The sequence below is a fragment of the Myotis brandtii genome, unplaced genomic scaffold, assembly GCF_000412655.1.
Source record: "Myotis brandtii unplaced genomic scaffold, ASM41265v1 scaffold574, whole genome shotgun sequence".
In the NCBI taxonomy this organism is placed as follows: domain Eukaryota; kingdom Metazoa; phylum Chordata; class Mammalia; order Chiroptera; family Vespertilionidae; genus Myotis; species Myotis brandtii.
The window spans coordinates 211,933-214,689 of NW_005370150.1; positions in this window are offsets into that span (position 1 = coordinate 211,933).

Below are 2,757 nucleotides of genomic sequence, written 5' to 3' on the forward strand. Positions count from 1 at the left end.
CATAACCAATGGACACAAGACACTGGGGGGTAGGGGAGGCCAGGGGAAGGTCAAGGGGAGAAAAAAAAGGAGACATATGTAATACTCTTTGTAATACTTTAAGCAATAAAACAAAATTAAAAAAAAATATCCCAAGTTACAAACTTAAAAAAAATTGGAAAAGAAGACGTAAAACTGTCATTATTCACAGATGACATGATAGTGTACATTGAAAACTCTAAAGACTTCATAAAAAAATTATTAGAATTAATAAATGAATTTGGCAATGTAGCAGGATACAAAATTAACGCCAAGAAATCTATGGCTTTTTTATACACCAATAGTGAACTTACAGAAAGAGAAATTTAAAAAACAATCCCCATTACAATTGCACAAAATAATTAAGATACCTATGAATACACTTAACTAAGGAGGTAAAAGACCTGTACTCAGAAAACTACAGGACATTGAGAAAAGAGTTACAGGGCAACGCGATGGCGCAGCCAGGAGCACCGCAGCTCAGGCTCCCCTTCACCCTTGCTGGGCGAGATCTTAGTAATTACTGTTTCAATAAAAGTGTTTAATCTTCGAAGCACATCTAGTGTCTGTCAGTTTCTGAGTGGTGTGTGTGTAGGCCGCTCTGCCTGAAGAACCTTTCAAACCAGCTTTACAACCTTCTGGAAAAATCACTTGTTTGTTATTGGATGTTTATTGTCTGCTAGGAAACTGGTCTCTAAGATGTTGATGCTGCAGTTGTTTTATGATTGTACAATTCCCTTGATCTGCCTTTTATTCCATCACTATTCACCTTATTTTAATTTTTTAAATTTTATACCCATACTTAGGAGCTCTTGATTTGTTGATTCCAAAAACCAAATTCATTAAAGTTCAAAGATAATAAACCTTTTGGTATATTTTGTATCAGATTAAATTAGACAAAAAATCATGCTTTCATAGTTGTTACAAAGAAGAATGGAGAGATTTGGTACACAACAAAATACATACACATATATTTAATATATAGTTAGAAGACATTTTGGTAATCATTAACTCTACTCAGAATGATGGACTACAATGTAATGTGTATGTTATCTACACTTCAATCAGTAATATTAGCAAATCTCCAAATGTTAGCCTCATTGGTTTGTTTTCCTTGTACATTTCTTTATTCCTGATATTACAGTGCTGTAACTGGGAGGTTCTTTTTAAATGAAATATTATTTGCAAAACAGAAGGTATCATTTGTTTTTAACACTTTTGTAAATAAAGGCTTCAGAAATGTTTTCTTATTTTAAAAAAAGGGAAAAAAAGAAAAGAAAAAAGAGAGAGGAAGACATAAACAAATGGAAGAATATACCGTGTTCATGGACTGGTAGAATCAACATCATTAAAATGTTTATACTAGCCAAAGCAATCTATAGATTCAATGAAATCCCCATTAAAATACCAACAGTGTATTTCACAGACCTATAAAAAACTCTCCAAAAATTCATATGGAACAAAAAAAGACCCCGAATAGCCGCAGCAATCTTGAGGAAAGAGATAAGGGTTAGAGAGATCACAATACAAGATATCAAGCTATACTACAAAGCCACTGCTCTCAAAACTGCCTGGTACTGGCACAACAACAGACCAATAGACCAATGGAACAGAACAGAGAACCCAGAAATCGACCCAAACCATTATGCTCAATTAATATTTGACAAAGGCGGCAAAAGCATACAATGGAGTTAAGACTATCTCTTCAATAAATGATGTTGGGAAAATTGGACAGATACATGCAAAAAAATGAAACTAGACCACCAACTTACACCATACACATAAATAAACTCCAAATGGATAAAGGACATAAAAATAAGGCAGGAAACCATAAAAATCTTAGAAGAAGCCATACGCAGCAAAAATGGAAGACATATGTTGTAGCAATATCTTTACCAATACACCTCCTAGGGCAATGGAAACTAAGAAGAAAATAAACAAATGGGACTAAGACAAAATAAAAAACTTCAGCACAGCAAAAGAAACCATCAACAAAACAACAAGAAAGCCCACTGCATGGGAGAACATATTTGCCAATGTTATATCTGATAAGGGCCCAACCTCCAAAATCTATAGGGAACTCATACATCTTAACAAAAGGAAGATAAACGATCCAATCAAAAAATGGGCAAAGGACCTAAACAGACACTTTTTGAAAGAGGACATACAGAAGGCCAAGAGACATATGAAAACATGCTCAAAGTCACTAATCATCTGAGAAATGCAAATCAAAACAACAACGAGGTACCATCTCACACCTGTCAGAATGGCTATAATCAACAAATCAACAAACGACAAGTGCTGGTGAGGATGTGAAGAAAAAGGAACCCTTGTGCACTGCTGGTTGGAATGCAGACTAGTGCAGCCATTGTGGAAGACAGTATGGAGTTTCTTCAAAAAGTTAAAAATGGAACTCCCATTTGACCCAGTAATCCCACTTCTAGGAATATATCCCAAGAATTCAGAAACAGCAATCAGAGAGGACATATGCATCCCTATGTTCATAGCAACACAATTTACAATAGCTAATATTTGGAAACAGCCTTAGTGTCCATCAGCAGATGAGTGGATTAAAAAACAGTGGTACATCTACACAATGGAATACTATGCTGCTATAAAAAAGAAAGAACTCTTATCATTCACAAGAGCATAGATGGACATGGAGAGCGTTATGCTAAGTGAAATAAGCCACTAGGAGAAAGATAACTATCACATGATCTCACTCATTTTTGGAATATA